Genomic DNA, 18,804 nt, shown 5'->3' with positions numbered 1-18,804 from the left:
TTTTAGCTAAGTTCAATTTTAAGCCGTGTTGTTTGCATTTCTTAAAGAATGTTTCCAATGCTTTTAAATGTGACTGGTCATCCGAACCAGTTACTCTAGCATCGTCCATGAATATTTTTATCCCCTCAATACCAAGAAATAATCCCTCAACATAACGTTGCCAAATGGCAGGGGCAGAATTTAGTCCATACATCAACCGTTTGCAAACGTATAACCCCTTATGGGTATTTAGGGTCAATAAATGTTGGCTCTCCGGATGCACCCTCATCTGCAAATATGCATGGCTAAAATCCAGTTTCGAGAAATGTTTACCCCCATTAAGACATGTAAATATTTCTTCCAGTTTTGGCAACGGGTGTTGTGGTACTTCCAAATTAGGGTTAAGTGTTACAGAGTAGTCGGCACAAAGCCTAATGGAACCATCTGTTTTAACAATGGGTACAACTGGTGTTGCCCATTCTGAAGTATCAACCTTTTCAATGATACCCTCCTTCTCAAGCCGATCGATTTCCGATTCAACTCTATTTTTTAACGCGAAAGGTACGGGTCTTGACCTACAAAATACAGGTTGAGTATTAGGTTTTAAATTCAGCTTTACCTCATGATTATTTATTTCACCTAATTTGCCGTCAAAAATTTCCTTATACTCTTCCAGCAATTTTTTTAAACTCAATTCGTTAGAAGTTTTTAACGTTTTAATGGCACTCCAATCAAGATTGATTTTATACAGCCATTCCCGGCCGAAAATTGTAATTGCTTTGGTATTCCACTTTGACTGTGACGTAACCTAAAGGTACTAGTTTATCACCTCTATATGTTTTAAACACTAAATTTGTGGGCTGAATCTCTTTATTAGAAATTTTTCTAAATTCCTTAATGCACATTACAGAAACTGTTCCTCCCGTGTCAAGTTCCATGTTAACAGTTTTGTTCTCAATTTTAACTTGAACCATTATTGGCGGTCGTTTCGGTTCTACCTCACTTAACACATTATTTTTAGAACTAAATCCATAAATAGGAACTACATTTTGTAACTCAGGATCAACATTTGCATCTACTTTTTTCTGCTGAACCTGCCGATTTTTCTTTGCCGCGAAACACGCCTTTGCAATGTGTCCGATTTTTCTGCAAAAAAGGCATTCACTAGACGAAAAACTACAATTATTTTTATTGTGATCCGTCCCCAGGCAACGCGAGCAAGTTTCTTTTTTGTTTTTATTATTTTTAGCTACAAAGTTTTGTTTCTGCGTTTTAAACCCTTTTTTCCTAGTTTTAAGTACTTTCATTTCTGCGGATGTCCCAATAATCTCATTTGCACCCTTAACAGCTTTTTCCATTGACAAGGCTATTTTTTAATGTTTTCTCTAAATCTATATCATCTTCCTGAAATAATCGATCTAAGATGTTACGATCTCGTAGACCGCTAACGAAAACATCTCTTAACATCGTGTTTAACATATTTTCCTTATAATCACACGGAATTGCTAACGAGCGTAATTGAGCAATGTAATTACTTACTGATTCCCCTTCCTGTTGTTTTCTATTAATAAACATCTGCCGACTAGGTATTATTAAAGCTTTTGGATTCAAATGATCCTTAAGAACCTGTTTAAGTTCAGCAAAATTTTTATCCGAAGGATTATCCGGAGAGAGCAAATTGTTTAACAAATTATACAATCTCGCATTCAAGGTAGAAATCAGAACTTTCCCACGTTTTGCCTCTGGAACATTTTGAATGTCCAAAAAAGCTTCAAACCGTTCTATGAACGAATCAAAATTTTCAGTGTTTTCATCGAATTTCTCAAATGACACTGATATTCTATCTTGTTTGTGGTTTGATTTCTCTTGCAATGCAGCCATCAAAGCTTCATTTTGCTTGATGAGTTGTTCTACAAGCTTCTCCATCCTTTAAGAATAAAAATTAAATAAGCTTTACCTTGAGCCGACTTCGGGAAATCCCCTAATCCACACTTTCGGTTTTGCTTTACCGTTACGCACTTGCACTAAAAGCTGTGAAAAAACTGCTTACACATCCTCGTCGCCAGCTGTAGTGTATATGCTTTTGGTTGTGGGTTCATGTTAGGGAGCTCAACAAACAATATCATTATGGATACATCACTATTTATTCTTACTATGTACACTAGGCAAAAACACACATTCTATTTACAAATCCATCCACGCTCTGCCGCACTCCTCTAGTCTCGTTCACCCCGAGTCCCCGTTCTAGTCTCGAACGCAGTTCTATCAGAGATCGGGAAACTCCGATATCCTCGAAAGCAGACACCACAAAAAGCATTCAAGCCAAGTCAGTCCTCTACCTATTTTTGGATGTTCTTTTCCTTGTGACTAACGGAGCAGGGTTGGCAAGGTTTTCCTAACCCCCCCCCCCAGTAAATACCTTTAGACCATTGAGAGATAGACGAGCCCTCCCTTTCATTCGCTCTTATATGCGCTGAAGCAGGAGTAAGGCCGACAGGTGTTATCTCTGGGGGAAAACATCAAATAATTTTGCCGCCGTGGTTAAGTCCTTTGATTTCAGCATTTTCTTCCTTTTTGTCTCTATTCTACAGGAGATTTCTACTCTTCAACATGCCCACGTTTGATAAAGTAATTATTTTTTGATAAAATAAAAACCATTATACTATCAAAACCTTTTTTTTTCTATCCTATAAAACAATATTAACCTTTTTTTCATTTAACCAACCACTTTTACATGCAATAAAATCATATGTGCTATGAATGCACTTCTCTAAAATCAGCCAATCTCTAACTTGTGAAGCCTATGAGAAATTGCATTTCGGATTTCACAAAAAACTTTTTTGGAATTCCGAACACAAGGTATTAAAAATATGTTTAGAATTTCTAAAATTATCTCTATTATTCAGCGATTGAATAAAAAAAAAAAAAAAAAAAAAAAAAATGCTGAAAAGTAAAACTAGAAACAAGGTTCAAACACCCAAATTGGTGTTGGGGGGGGGGGGGGAGGATTGCACTTTGTCTTTTGAAAGTTTTTTTTTTTTTTTTTTGCATCATTTAATTTATTTATTTTTGAAAATTTTCTTTGCGTTTTTTTGGCATTGTTTTTGCAACAGATAAAATCTTTATTCATTTCATTAATTTCTTTAAACAAAAAAATGAAAAAAAAAAAATTATGTGGAAAATAGGCAAAAAAATAGTTTGAAATACATTATTACCATTTAAAACTCTTAACATCGTTTTCACAAATTTAATATTTTATTCATTTCCAGTAGGCATGAAGTAATAAATGAATTAGTAAAAAAACTAGGCATGAAGTAATAAATGAATTAGTAAAAAAACTATCTTGCACTGGAAAAGTAAAGATAAAAAGAATAAGGAAATTTCCATTCCTTGTAAAGAACTGTACTTTGCTGTTATTTACTTTGTTTCCGAAACATATGTGAAATACCATCTCTATTTCTCAATGAGCGTAACTTTTAGAGCCATTTTTAAATCGGCATAATTTAACAATTTATGGTAAAAATTGAAAAAAAAAAAAAAAAACTTATTCATGAATCAGTAAACTATGCGCTTGCGGGTGACAGAAAAAAAATGTGCCAAAACATTTCAGGCAGAAGGTAAAAAATTAAAATTGAAGACTCTTCAAATCCCTACGAGAATTAGTGTAGCTCTGGCGAAACATCTTCCGTGGAAGGTTGCAGTCACATGGTTGCCCCTCTCTTTCCCCCGCGAAGATTCCTGTGTCAACAACCACTCTCACTTGCCGCATCTATGTCTCAATGATCTAAGTAAATACCATGGTAAAACTAGTATTTATCGTCCTGGGAACCCTCCCCCCACTCATCAGTTTTCCCTCTTGGGGAAAAACTGATCACTAAAAACATAAACATAAATTAAAAACAATCTTTAAAAATATCAAAATTGAGTTCTAAGTAAATAATATCTTGAATGATTATAAAAAAGGAGAATTTACAAAAAAACGGAAAATGAAGTGGATTTATCTATAAATATTCGCACAATACACAGATTACAAATCTTAATCGTATTTTATAAAATTAATTGCAGCTGTAAACTTGCCTATATTGAATAGACTCGCCATGCTTTCAAATTTCGCTTGAAAGAGCATCAAAATTATGTGAAAAAACATCTATTAAATAAGTCTAGTATTGCTCAACGTTGTTGGGATTCGAATCACTCTTTTGAGTTTAACTCTTATCAGATTATCCAAAAATTCCCCTCATTCATCAGATCTTGACTTTTGGGAAATTTTATATATTTTTAGGAACAGTTCTAACTTAGTTAATGATCTTAAAGCAGTTCCGTATTTTTCCAATGTCTGACTCCCATATCCTTAATACTGTCCTTTTTTCCATCCATTTTTTTTCTATTTTGCATAATTTTTTATAAATTTTCCATTAATTTCTATCTATCTTGCTTTGTTTATTTTTAACTTTTTTTCTTGGGTTTTGCGTTTCCCCTTTTTCTTCTATTTATTTTTATTTTTTCCTTTTCCGAAAATTTTTTTGTTTTTGTTTATTTCATTTCCTGATGTTTTTTTTTCCTTTCAGCTTTTCCTTTCTTGCGGTGCACGGTTATTGACATTTTCTTTTGCTTTAGCTTTGGCTTAATCTTTTTCCAATTGAATTCTTTCTTTCGGCTTTACTGTGCCTGTGAGAGAGCTCATTTTGTTTGCATTCCTATTGATTATTTATTGGTTTATAATTTTCTCCTTGGTGTTTGGTTAATTCGCTATTTTTATCTTTTAAGCTGTTTGCTTATGTAGCTCTTGACTTTTGTTGGATGTCTTTTTATCCATAAGCTCATTACTTTTTGCATTGAAAAAGGCGTTCCTTGTAGTGCCAAAACACGTGTCTGCAGTAATCTACAATTTGTGCTTTTTGACATTGTTATTTCTTATTTTAGAAAAAAATATGTTCAGGAGAAGCTGATGATGCAGGATATCCCAAAGATGTTCCATTAATTGCAGAAATTCTGCATCAATTCCAATTTTACGAAAGTTCTTCCTCCATAGTGCTGGTGAAATAGTGTTCGTAATGTCTTCAGAGAAAAATGTCTTCGGAAAAGGTGCACTTCGGACTTGAACTGCATTGTGTATTTAAAGAATAATTTTAAACCCAAGGGAAATTTGTAATAACTATTTTATTTCTTACTTTCATTTTTAGGACTCGACCGATGCATCGGCGCCGATGGTTCAACAATTTAGCCATCGGCCTCGGCATCGGCTGCCGATGCTAACTTGCAGGAAACATCGGCCCATCGGCCTTAAAATCATCGAAAAGCCGATGGAATTGGCCGATGTTTTTGAAAAAAAAAAAGGGACCTTTGTTGTTTTACTTTTTAATACAAAGTAGAGGGAGTTATTGTTTTCAAACAAAATTGCAGAGGCGTAGCTAGACCCGACTTTCGGGGGGGGGGGGTCTTCTTTTCTCTCTATATATATATATACAGTGAAACCTGTGTAAGTTGACCACTCGCGGTGCAGCACTTTGGCGGTCAACTTAGACAGGTGGTCAACTTATAAAGGGCGGTAATTTTTTTTTTGTCATTTCTTGCACCATGTATTCATTTTTTGAGGAATTCACCCTTATTCTTTCTGTTCAACTGACTTTCAGTGTTTAACATTATTGAAAGTGAAACAATAATTAAAAATACTATTCAAATAATTTTGTTATTTTTTCCTTGTTTTTAACTATATTAGACACTGTAGGTTTAGAAATTCCATATATGCCAGCTAATTTTCTCTGGATTTCTCCATTTTCAATTAATTTTAATGTTTCATACTTTTTATTAATCTCAAGTTCAACTAATTTTCTTTTTGAAGCCTTTTTATGTATAGCACAAAGAGTAACAAGCTCGACTCTGCCAGTTCACAAAGGCAAAATTAAAATGTCCTATCTCTTAATCCCTTGCACCAGAAACAAGTAACTTTACTCATTAGCAGGCCCAGATCTGTGTACCCGCAGTGCGAGGGGCCCGCGTCCTTAAAGGGGCTAACGGCCTTAGAAATTGAAGAAAAAATAGGAAAAAACTAGCACTAAGACTTGTGCGCTTTACAAATAGACACTGCTGGCCACTAGGGAGGGGCCCTACATATTTTGTTGCAGGGGGGGAGGGCAAAATATATAGATCCGGGTCAGCTCTTTTTGCACAATTCCTGTGTTGCCACAACGTATTGCAACTGAAAGAAAAGATTTTGAACTTTTCTACTGACAACTATTTTCATTGAACAGAATACAAAAAGCTATCTCAAATAGAACAACAAATGAAAAACAAGTTTGGAGAATAAAGAGCAGCATAAGCTTTATGCTGCTGTTTAGTTAGTAAAATGCTAGTCTGTCATCAAAACATTAAAAACATTCTTAGGAAGCTATCAAATAATAATAATAAATAAATAAATAAATAAATAATAAAATAAAGTAATTTTCTGAAGAAAGTTTTAAAAAATAAACCAAGTGGTCAACTTACAAAGGGTTTTTTACAATACTCCAAACCAAATTTGCGTTACATTAGTGGTCAACATAGACAGGTGGTCAACTTACAAGGGTGGTCAACTTTACAGGTTTTACTGTATATATATATATGAGTGTGTGTGTGTATATATATATATATATATATATATATATATGTAAATATATATGTATATATACATATGTATGTATATATATATGTAAATTTTTTTAGTATTAAAAAAAGAGGGAGGTGAATCTTACATACTTTGGAATGGGGTGCCCCAATTCCGATACTTGTGTCAAACAAAACAAAAGCAAAGAATGTATTTTTTTAATGTTGGGGAAAATTTAACTTTTCTTTCTTTTCCCTCCATTTAATTTAAAGTGAAATTTTCTAGCAACGTCTTGTCAAAACCAGTCTATCTAAATCAGGGGGAAATCAAATATCTGATGAGCATGTTCCGTTCATTTCAGTGTGACTGTTTGATTTAGAGGCTAACACACATCTACAAAAGCTGGCATCCCTTGAAAGCTAATAGATACTTCCATTTCCGCCTGTAAACTGGATGTTTGACTTTCAATCTCATCGATGGTCAGACTATAAAGACTATTTTTATTAACTTGGTTTGCACTAGAAGTATGAAGCAAAATAAAAAAAGACTTCTTGAATTATAACCCGCAAATAATGAAATTGCTTTTCATGTCGTTATATTTATATGTTGCTTTTTATGTATTTACATTTATGTTAATTCTTAAGCATTTAATAAAATTTGAATAAAAAAGTTAGGGAAGAAATGTTGGCGGTAGAAAGTTATTCGCTCAACATCATACCATCAGTTCTCCTTTCAAGTCTTTATTTTTAATTTTATTAGCTGTTTCAGAATTTACATAAATATCTTTTTGAGAGAGCAACAGCAATTTCGGGTATTATAAACAGAAGTCTTTTTTCTTTTCTACTTTTTTAATCTGAACCAAGCTAATAGAAATAATCTATATTCATATCGTTTTTAAACATTTTATTCATGTAATGCTATGCAGTTTTTCTTTTGAACTAAAATAAAATTACCTTCAGAAGGGTCCGATGGGACTAATGCTGCTTTGCAGACTGTACTTCGTTTTCTTCACACGACGTTAACTTTCTCTTTTTAGAGCAATCCTTTTCGTCATTTTAATTTTTTTCTTTGGATTGCAAAAAGCTTGTTATCGGTTTTTCTCCTTCATTATGCAACAGCTTTCACTTTGTACTATTTTAAACAGACTGTACGTTTCCAAAGGGAAACGCAGTAAATACTGGCTGAAAAATCAATGTGATTGCAATGGATACTCTGGTTAGCAAAGGTCGTTTTGACTATGACCTATGACACACACGAGACCAGACCAACAAAAACCTCTATTGTCTCGAATTCCGGTTATGCTATCATTTTTGGATTCGAAGCCCAATAATCTTTAAAGCAGCAAACAAAAACATTTTCTTCAACTCAGAAACAGAGGAATTGTCTTCAAGAGCTGAGGAGGTAGTGGAAAAAAGGAGAAATGTGTTCCATGAATAGGCTTTCCAGGAAGATTAACCAAAGGACAGTCGTTTTGCGCACTTTCTTGGAAGAAGAGTAAAGGGGTGAAATTCACAGGTTTGACATGTAAAATGAACATTTCAAGATCATGGTTAAAGGTCATTCTAGTTAAAAGCCATTTTGCTCTGTTATCTGGATTAGTACTGTTCTTTGGTTGCTCTCTTTCTTAAAATTGTGATTCCTTAGGAAACCGAAATGATTGGAGTGAAAAGAAAGTATAAGTTTTTTTCAAGTGATGAAAAAAGGAAAATCGTAGAATACTGGCCAAGTTAGATTTGCAGCAATTGCTAACCTCAAGATCCTTCAATCCTTCAAGATAATGAATCAAAAAAAAAAAAAAAAAATCAGGGACCAAAAAGCAATAAAAGACTTTTTCTTGAAAAAGATATGCTTAAAGTTTCTTTTACTGTCAAAATGATTCCTGAAACTCGCCATAAAGCACTTAATAATGTAATAATAGAATAAATACCAAACAAAACTAATAAAGAGGAATTTTAATCAAGAGCCCATATTGTCTTTAGTATCGATTTCAAGTTTTCACCATCATATTTCAAATTTCTATAAAAGGTTTCTTAAAGCCCCAGTATCTCAAAACCTCTTTATCTCGATTTTTTTCTTTCATGTGAAATTCGAAATATACAGATTCGACTGTGTGCAATATTCCCACTGCGCGGCTCATAAACATATTTAACAATTTGCAGAATCTATGACAAAGAAAGGCTGCATATACGTTGATTTAACAAATCAATCACATTTCTAAAGCAAAGTGTCAAATTTTACTCAATTATCAAAAAATTGTCGCAGCAGAGGGAGGCGTCTTTATGCTTGAGGATTACACATGGAGCAGATTTTCAATGGCATTGGAGGGTGGGGGGGAGCAAAGTGAATTTTTGACTTTTGTTACTCAGAAAAAAGTCGTTTTGATTATTTTTCTTTTTCTTCTTTTTTTCTTTTCTCTTCTTTTTCTTTTTTTTTGAGACTAACGTTTCAGGGGGGGGGGAGGGTTTGTCCCCCAACGTTGTGAGTTACTCCAAAATCAGAGAGTGACCCCTCTAACCCACTCTCGTCGTTTCAAGCATTTCTTAAATATTTAGCGATTATTTATTTTGGTCAAGAAAAGTCATTTTGTTTATTTCTTATACTTGTTTCACCTATATTTTGTAATGCGCCATCTTTTTTGCATCATTAGTAGCGATCGATCTTTTTTTCTGTTGTAAGTAACTATTTTTATGTATTTTTATAAAATCAATGAATAAGTTATTTTCGTTTTCATCATATGTTTAATAATATGTTATAGAAAAGTTTCAAGGATTTTCTATTATGCAATTTTTTAAATTTCAGAAAATTATTGTTAAATTGAAGACTTTAATTTGAACTTGTTTGTAGTGCTTCATAAAAGATTAAACAATCAAATTGTTCAATATTACGTGTACAAACATCAGATCAAGTATAGTATATGTATTCAGTTATTAACTTGGTGTAAATATTGAGTTTGTTTATTGTAGCTACGTTTAAAGAACCTCGCTTTTTTCATGGCTATTTCTTTTTTCCGCAAAATTTATGTCAGTTATACATTTTATGAAAAATGCAATCTTTTCTCTTCATAAGTATAAAAATATTCCTATTATGATTTAATATTGTAATTTATCTGTTACCTTTTTTGTTTAATTTGATGACTAAAAAATGTCTACGTGCAATCTTTCCACTTTCATTGCGTAATTTGTTAACGGTTTCATAGTGTGAGTCTTATTTTTTTTGAATGATTAAACAACATAATTTGATGTTTTTTAACTATGTTTAGTTTACCTAAATCAATACATTATTACAATGTTACTGAAATCTTAGTTATTTGTTCAATTTAAAAAAAAATCAATTGGTTATTAAACAGTCTCTTTGTTTTTCTTACTTTTTTTTTTTGGCTGTTGTTCTTTGTCTTCCATCATACAGCAGTCAAAAAAGGTGAAGCATAACTACACCCTATACAGATTGTACGTAGTACGATCCAAAAGTTTGGGGAACCAGCTGTATAAAACCTTACCCTGAATAGTTCACATAACCGAAGCACATCCACCTTCAAAAGGTCATCTTGAGGGACTGTGTACTTCTGCCAGTGTTCATATAACTTTTGGAAACACTCCTGGAAGCCATTTTTCGCTACCTTCTGTGATGCAGCTTTATCTTCTCCTGACGGAAGAAAGCAGCATCTATGCAAATGTTTTTTTGCTGGGAACAGGTAAAAGTCACACGGAGCTGAGTCCGACGAAACATTATGTTATTTGTTTGTCATATGAGAGTATTGACCAATCGAACCGTGCATCCTCAACATGAAAGTCGCCTTTTTCCAAACGATGAAGTTAAAGCAGCAGCGCAAGAGGCCTTACAGGAGGTTGCGATAAATGTCTTCCAGGAATCCTTCTAAAAGCTATACGAACGTTGGCAGAAGTGCATAGTTGTTCAAGGTGACTATTTTGTAGATAGATGTACTTTGGCAATGTGAACTATTCACGGTAAATTTTTATGCAACTTGTCCTCGAACTTTTAGATCATACTACTACGTATGTATGAGTTTTCAACTTACTATTTCTTAACTTTTTGAGTGACGTAAGTTTACGCCCATCACAAGAGAATTTGCGATAATTAATTAAGGAGGTGTTCAAAATGGATATTTCGGTCATCTATATGTTCTTAGGTACATATGCATGTACACATGCGCCGAAAAAACTTGTGAAGTTTAAATTGGATGATCGTAAAATAAAAATTTAGATCGAAATCTGATTTTTTTTTTTGGGGGGGGGAGGGATTTTAATTCCTTATTCGTAGAAAGGAAGTAAAGTGAAATGAATCAATGATCCTTTAAATCCCTGACAATCTTATCAATTTATTTCTGTTAGATTCTTTTTTTTTTGCCATCGGCAATCGGCCATTTGGAGGAAAACAATCGGCCATCGGCCGTCTTTGAACAATCGGCATCGGCCCATCGGCCAAAAAATGCCATCGGTCGAGCCCTATTCATTTTACACATCAGATTCAGAAATCCAAAATATTTCTTATGTATTGTTATTTAGAAGTTTTTCCCGGTATTTACCACTCTTTTCCGGCTTGAAGGGAAAAACAAGTTTTGGATGGAAAAAAAGCCAATCCTGTAACAGAGGCTGCAATTTTTCCCTATCCATGAGATTCCAATTGATGCCGTCTTAGTTTATACGGTTGGGAGCCAAAAAACCAGTTTTGCAGTGGAATTTACATCAAATCAAAAAATCATGACTTAAGGAAGCAGAGAAGAAACTCAGATTACTGCTCAGTATTTTGCTGTGAGCTAATATCCATTAATGAAGCTCTCGGGTCTCTTCCACATGGAAATGAGATATTGATTCTGTCTGATAACAGAAGTGCAATGCAGCACTTAGTCGAACTGTCTAAATGTGAGAGATAATGTAGGAGTGTAAATACTCAACAAGTTAGAATGGCTTTCCATATTGCATCAGATTAGTCTGCAGTAGGTCCTCTCCCATGTTGATCTTGAGGGAAATGAGGTTACAGACACTTTGGCCAAAGCTTTTGCTTGTAAGATGGTCTCTGTGGCGTCAGCTCCCACACAGTTTTGGAGAATAAAATACAAGAATAAGAGCACTTGGATTGTTTCCCCACAGCACCATTGGTATCAGTGTTCTTATCCTGGAGGATCCCTGGCTCTCAGTTGTAATAGATGAGAACCAACTATTCTTGCCCACTTGCTAAGTGATGATTTCAATCAATGAAAATTCTTAAATCAATGAAAATTTCTGAGAGATCCAAGAGCTTTGAAATTTGTACCAAAGGTTCTTCTGAGCATACTTCACCTAAACACATTCTCACATGCCTGGGGGCTCTCCAAACAGGATTTAGCTGATATTTAACAGCGTTAGATTTTTTGAGGGTATATAATGTCATGGACTGACCTGGGGGTCTAGCACTGCAGGCCAACGGAAGCATGAAACAACATAATATTTCATTATTTTATAATGAAAGAGTTTCACAATTAATTTTTTTTTTTAAAGATTATGTCATATTTTGTTCTTAATGCTGAACCAACTCATTTTGCCTTTTCAACTTATTTAAAAATCATTTGTTTTCTGAAACTTTTACTACTAATTCTACTTACAGGTTTGTGTTGGAGAAGTGGAGAACTCAAAATGAAGATAACTACTCTGTACTTGACATTTTTTTCTGCTGTTGTTGGCAATCTGCTTTTAAAAAAGAATGATATAAAAGTACCCATAGGAAGAGAAGTATATTTGACTCGGGATGATTTAGTGTTTCAAAATGTTTCTGGATATATTTGCAAAGTAGAAGTAGTTAGCAATGAGCCTATGACACAGCGTGTTGGACTTTTAGAACCACAGGTGCATTTTAGTTTAATTCTTATTATCAAATCTTTTATAATATATTGTCCAGTTTTTTAAGTAGTTTACTTGCTTAAATATAAAGTAATGATACAAAGAAATACAAGTGTGATGACCAGTAATAGGCTCTGGGCCCAGTTAGGCTGGTCCTAGTCAGTTTATTAGTCCCCAATGAAGATCAATGGCCCTCTTAAACATAATGACCCCCTTACTCATTACTGCCTCTTTCGTTAAGCTGTTCCAAGTTCCTACAACCTTACTGAACAGTGCTCGAAATTAGCGGTCGTTAGTCGTATTTTGCAACTGTAAATTTCATTTTGACGACTGCGATTTGAAACGTAGTCGTCACTGTGACGCCTAGCTTTCCCCCCTACTAAGCTTTCACTTTCGGAAGATTTGTCTCCAAAAACATCTGCGTGCGTTGCGATCGCGGAAAATTTCCTGGAAGTATCGCTTTCAGTCGGAAAAGCTTGAACAATTCCCCCCCCCCCCCCCCCCCCCCACCTTCGCCCGCGAACTGTAGCAGCCAGTGTCATTGCAAGCACACCCCTCCATTCCTCCTCTTTCTGGAGTAATCTTTTCTCCCCTTTGTTCGCTTTAGTGTTGTTTACCCCCGATCGCCCCACCCCCCAAGTTCGACCCCCCATCGTAACACGAACGCACGGCGAGCACGAGGATTACTTTTTTTCGCACAGGATTTCGCTCATCTTTTTTTCTTTCTTTTTTTTTTTAATCATCGCTACCATCATTTTTTATTTGTTAAAAATATGAGTAAACGTAACTTAAAGTCATATTTTACGCCACTAAATACTAGCGGACCCCAAAGCAGAATACTGCTAAATTTGCGACGTACGTCGCAGAACAGATGACTGAGCTGCAGAACAATTCTGTTCAAATGTGAGACGAAAACGCAGACAAATTTTCTGCCAAAATTCTAGAGATTTCTGTGAAATTTCTGCAGAAACTGCTGATTTCCTACAAATATCTTCTAACTCAAGATAAAATTTTGCACAAATTCTGCAAATTTCTTTAATTTAGAAAAAACCTAAATTTCTCGAAAATTATGATAATTCGGCGGAAAGCTCGCGAAAAATGTTGTATATCGATAAATCTTCTGCAGGAACTTAAAATTTACTTTGAACTTAATAGAAATCTGCAGAATTTGTGCAAAATTCTATCTGGAGTTGAAAGATACTTGTATCTGCAGAAATTTCGTGTTTTAAATCTGAAATGATTCTGATTCTTCAGCATTTTAGAAAGCATATAAAATATTCTTGGAGAATTTCAATCGGTTTAGGTTCCACAGAAATGCATACCAACAAGTAAAGTAAAAAAAAAAATCTTCTGTATGAAACGATTTTGACTACGGGCTCTCGATTTTTGGAAAAGGTAACGTTTGTTGTTTGTGTATCAATGCTTGAAGTACTTGCAGAACCATTTTTTTTCAAATGATTTTACGTTGCAGAACATTGTCAAGTATTCTGCTTGGGGGCTAGCGGAAATAAACGGCCAAGAATTGCCGATGAAGTCGAAATAGAAAAAAATAATGACGAAGTAGATGCTACTTCTAAATGTACATGGAAAAGTGTCAACGCTGCAACTTTCATCAAGTGGCAAAAGCATTTTCCGTGGTTGGAAAGAAAGGGTGCAGACCTGATGGTATGTAAAGTCTGTAAAGATTTTGGAAAAAAAGAAGATACTGGATTCATCGATGGTTGTCCTACTGCAAGATTCGAAACAATAAGTAGTTTTCTTGTTGATTAGTGCAGGCGGTTCATTCGCTTTTTTTATTTTTATTATTATTTTTAAAGATATTTATTAAATTGCGCTCAATTGTTTTTCAAAACACATCATAAATGCAATTTTCAATACTGAACACGTTCTTCTCGGAATAATAGTTCTGGTGTTTGATATTGCAATCCTTTTGCATCTTGCCGATATTATAATACTTTTAAAATATAGAAGTTTTTTTTACATATGCTACGATTAGGTTAGCTTTTTTTTCTTTTTTATTTTAATTTATAACATATTATTTTTTCAATACATGCGGACAATGAACATGTGCTTTGCGGGAAGTTTATTTTCGCTTTTGACCTTTCAATTCTTTTGAATCTTGTAAATATATTAATATTATTTGGCAATTGGACACATGCCACTTCAAATTAACCTGTTTTCTGCATTTGTTTTTCTTTTTGATGAATAAATGTATTTTCGAAATCATTCCAACACTAAACTTGTACTTTGTGGAAAATTGCATATCGTGTTCGAGATTGCAATCCTTTTGCATCTTGTCAATATTTTTAATACTTTTAAAATCTAGAATTTGTTTTTTTTTTTTTAAATTTTTTATGTCACTAAATTAAGTTAATAGTAATTATGGTACTTGTATAAACTTAGCAGGTGATTTCAAAATGCATTATTTTAATGCATTGTACATATATATCAGCTTGTTTGCATGCATATTATAGTTTAGTATAAATTTCAGCATGTTATTGAACGCATTTGCAACTTGCAACCAAGTAAAGCATAACGGCACCTAAGAAAAAAAAATATTGGTTGCCAATGGCACCTAAGTAGCCGATGCTAATTTCGACCTCTGTTACTGAAGTAATAATTTTTCCTAGTTTCCAGACTGACCTGAGACTTGAATAGCTTAAAACATTGACCCCTTGTCCTGCTTTCCGCACAAAAATCCAACCCATCAACATCTTTTATTTTGATAAACTTAACAACTGAATCATGTCCCATGTGATAGTAAGATCTTGAGATAAGGGCTCTTGACTCTCCTTTGTTCCGGGCTATACATATTAAGACTTTTAAGTCTGGTATCTTAATCTAAATCTGAAAGTCCCCCTTCTGGCATTTCTTTGAGCCCTTTCCAATAAAGACATATCTCTCCTGAGATAAGGAGACCAAAACTGAATAGCATACTCCAAATGATATTTTCTTAGATTTGTTTGAAATATATCTATCAACCCAATCATTCTGTTGACTTTGTTACTTCTGTACTGTTGTCTAAACTTGAAATCCTGATTTATTAAAACATCCAGATCAAGACCATTTTCTACTTGAGTAATGACCAAATCCTGTAAATCCCGTCTCCACTTTTTAAAGTTCAAAATCATCGAATGTTCGAAAAGTGATGATTGAAACTCGTGTTTTAGGAGAGAAAAAGTGACATGATAAGTGTGTGTTTGAAATTTTTCCTATGTTATTATTTCAGAAAAATATTAACAGAGCTTTGAGTTGGAAGCAAGGGATCTTACTGTAGCCACATGTAAAATTTTTGAGGTCATGTTCCGAATGTTTCTGAAAATATTATTCAATCAATAATGTTATTAAAACTCAATTGCTCAATTTTTTCAAGTCGGCTTTGGGAAAGTCGCCACCCATCACATACACCTCCGTTGACCCCCTGCTTTTTTTGTGCACCAGCCGCCTATGGTTGGTGGTACCACAAAAGACCGAACAAGCTGTGGCCCAACCCTAGTAGCACAATCGGTTGTGGGAGATGGTTTGCTAACAGAGCCGGCCTTAAGCCAATTAGAGCAAAAGAGCCCAATGTGGCCCCGTGCCAGCACAGGCCCCCGCTCTAAAAAATATTTTTTTTCCCTCACAAAAATAAATAAGGAAATAAAAAGTTCAAATGAACTTAACTGATATTAATTATAAAATGCTTAACTGATATTTTCTCTTTGTAGAGCTACTTTCCAGGAGTAGGGGGAGTTTCCTGAGGCTTTTAGCATCCCTATTAAAGTTAGCAAATAAATGTTCAAAACTACTAGTCTGAAATAAATTTCCAGAAGAAAAAATTAAAACATATAGCCAGTTGACATTTTTAAATTCATATCTAAGGCCGTACACTCTGCACCGTAAACTTCCGGTCAAGAGAAAGGAACTAGGTAGTGGGGAACCAAAGTACAAATTTTTAATAATTATCAGCAATTAATACAGTCCACAATAACGGAAGGGTCAAGAGCCCTTATCTCAAGATCTTACTATCACATGGGCAATGCGGAAATTTACCCAAGACTCTGTAATTTCAGGAGTTTCCAAAGCTATATTTTTAATTTATTTCATTTTTACATTTACTTTTATTACTTTTTTCTTTTTTTAATTATGTACATAGAAAATCTTAAAACTCTACAGCAATGACAATTTCTTTAATACACAATTGCCACTAACGTAGGTACAAGTCTGAAAAATAAATAAATGATAAACTTCAAATACTGTGTGCTTAATATGCGTAAAACATCTCCATAACAATACCAAAGAAAGCAAATTGCCATTCATCTTCTAACGTTTATACACCAGGGGTGCCCACAAGGGGGATATTATGGCGCAAGTTGCGCCATCAAAATTTTTGGGGGGTGATTTTTTTTTTCCAGAACTTTTTTTTTTCCCTTTAGAACATGAAATTTTTGAATTTTGGAAACAAAAAATATTAAAACTTATTCAACAAGAAATAAATGCAATTAATAACACTTTTTTCACGTACTCTTCAGGGCCGTCGCCAAGAGGGGGGTGCTACACCCCCCAGTTTTTCAGACACCAATTTCATTTAAGCAATGTAAACGAACGAAGAGAAAGGGAAACTCTTCATTGTTTAAAAAAAATAAAATAGTAATTATAAATGAACAATTGAAAACAATAGTGACAAAAAGTATTTTTTTAGTAAAATTTGAATAGAAAATGTAATCTTAAAATACAATTGATCCATGATTCTCTTTTATTAAGAGTCGCCAAAATGTACGCTTCAAACATTTCTATTAACCAAAAAAAATATTCAGTATAGTACACTCTTCACTAGGCCGCAGAAATGGGTATGTCTGCCTAGTCGGAAACTATGGGCTCGGCTCAAATTAAATCATTGTGCATAGAGTAAAGTTTAGCATAATGGGAGGGAGGAAAGGTGAACAAAACTAACATGATGCACGCCTTGTCTCTCGGCGGTCCTGGTTATACAAAACTGTGCTTCATGACTCTTCAGTTAAAAAAAATAAAAAAACATAAATAAATAGGACAGCTTCATTAGAACAGCCCATAGGATAGGGTTCGCCAAAACATTCCTATGCGTTTTTTTTTTTTTTTTTTTTTGATGAAAAATATTGTACTGTAGATCATTGCTAAGTGGAGAAAAATGTATGGGTCGCCGAAATAAATTTGAAATAAAGAGAAAAAAAAAAAAAAGTAACAGTTTAAATGCAAAGAAAGATTCAATGTAATGAAATGAATACTCACACCACCAAAAGTTCTAAATTTTTTGAATGTAAAAAATCGTAAGTAAATCATAGCTTAATCAAGAGATGCAGGTGGCATATTTAAAATAAAATGAAGTGCAATAGAGACTTAAGGTATCGCAGAAAATTTACCACATCTTTTCAAAACGTTACAAGTCCTTTTTCCAAGGCCGCAAACGCTTTTATTGCAAGAAAGCAAAAATATTAGGGGGGGAAATTGAAAGTTTTATTATGGAAAATCCAAGCAAATAATCGTGTTTGGCAAAGGAAAAATTGGAAGAAAATATTACCACAATATGTTAATCAGTAACTAAAATTGACAATGAAGATAGGAGGGACGTTGCCAAACTGTAAGGAAGAATGGGGGAACTCCAAACCCTTCTTTTTACATCTCCAAAGCTGGCCTGGAACTGAGTTTTTAAAACTTAGGTTTTGAAAAAATCCCAGAAAAATGTTCTCAAACCCCATCCTTTACCCGAACGTTATTAAAGATGGACTACACCTGAGAATTTAGAACTGCAATTTCAAAAAACCAAGAGGAGTGCTCCCAACGTAACCTCCAAGAAACGCCCTCCTCAATTAATCATTCATCCTCATTAAAGGTCGAATAAATTTCGTCTTTTGAACTTTAATTTTAAAAAAAAACTGCCTGAGTTGTACCAAAACTGTCGTCCTCCAAATATTACGGAAGATCCTCAAAAATTTCATTGTTAAGGATTCAATTTAGAAAATCTTTCGGGGGAGAGATCTCCAAAACCTTCTACCCCTCTAACAGTATTAATAAATCGTCTACGATTGTTTTAATTGATTTTCAAATTTGAAAATTTGTCAGGGGAGGACTCCGAATCTCTCCACCCATTAACATTAACAAAAATCTTCAACTGCAGTTTCTACGGATCGAAATTTTTTTCGAGAGAATGCCTCTCTTTCTCTCTCTCTCCAACATCATCAAAAAATGTCTTAAATCTCGCTTTTAGTGCTTCAATTACGAAACAATTCTGGCCGTGAACCCCTTCAAAACTCTCCCCCCCCCCCCTTCATCGAAGGTTGGCTTAAATTACGTTTTCGGAGTTTTTATTTCAAGAAGCTGGCGGTGCACTAAATTTTAACAAAAAAATCTACAATCGCGTTTTTAAGTCTTCAAAATTTCAAAAAGTTTCGA

The sequence above is a fragment of the Uloborus diversus genome, chromosome 3, assembly GCF_026930045.1.
Source record: "Uloborus diversus isolate 005 chromosome 3, Udiv.v.3.1, whole genome shotgun sequence".
In the NCBI taxonomy this organism is placed as follows: Eukaryota; Metazoa; Arthropoda; class Arachnida; order Araneae; family Uloboridae; genus Uloborus; species Uloborus diversus.
This window is presented reverse-complemented; position numbering follows the sequence as displayed.